Source organism: Octopus bimaculoides, chromosome 22 (assembly GCF_001194135.2).
Source record: "Octopus bimaculoides isolate UCB-OBI-ISO-001 chromosome 22, ASM119413v2, whole genome shotgun sequence".
Lineage (NCBI taxonomy): Eukaryota > Metazoa > Mollusca > Cephalopoda > Octopoda > Octopodidae > Octopus > Octopus bimaculoides.
In genome coordinates, this window is record NC_069002.1 from 8974823 (window position 1) to 8975787 (window position 965).

Sequence of the window (965 nt, forward strand, 5' to 3'; positions counted from 1 at the left end):
ACACAGACACAGGTGTATACACACATACACACACACGTGCAGAAACGCACAAACACACACACGCATACACACGTATATATATATATACATGTGTGTGTGTGTGTGAATGTGTGTGTTATACGCAATTACCACCAACCTGTATGTAAGTCGACTGTTTCTAGAATATTCTTCAAGAGACACATCTTAAATATTCTTCATTCTTCATAGATTCACAAGACAACATTAAAAGGAACCGGATAATTCTCATCAATAATGCCATCTACCAAAATTATATGTGGTGTGGGAGAATCCATGTACAGATGTGTGTGTGCGTGCGTGCATGTGTATATGTATTACAGCACGAAGTATATATATATATATATATATATATATATATATATATATATATATATATATATATATATATATATATACATATAGATAGATAGATAGATAGATAGATAGATAGATATGTATTGCTGTGTTTATGCATAGTTATTTGTATGTATGCGTGTGTTTATGATATTCTTTGATGTGTACAAATGTGTATGCGTATGTTTGACACACACACACACACACTCATATATGAATATGTATGTATATAAATGTATGTTTGATGTGTGCGTGTGTGTGTGTGTGTGTGAGAGAGAGAGAGTGTGGGGTATCTGCTAGTGTCCGCCGTATTGTCTCAAAAGTATTGTTTTGCATGAGAAAATCTATAATGGAAGTTATCAGACCAGCGACTGATAATAAATATTTTACCAAATACGTGCACACACACACACACACACACACACACACACACACACACACACACACACACACACACACACACAACTATACATACACACACACACAATTTCTACAGATGCGTGCACATTCATACGCACTCTGGAACATAGCTACACAATATGTATATGTATATATATATATGTGTGTGTGTTTGTGTGTGAGTATATATATATATATATATATATATATATATA

The 965-nt window shown here is 33.4% G+C and overlaps 1 long non-coding RNA gene across 1 annotated transcript in view; it reads left to right on the forward strand.

Annotated features, from left to right (window-relative positions):
• LOC128250520 (uncharacterized) overlaps nucleotides 1-965 on the forward strand; it is a 7829-nt gene that overhangs the window by 5582 nt on the left and 1282 nt on the right. The gene's annotated exons all lie outside the window — the stretch shown is intronic.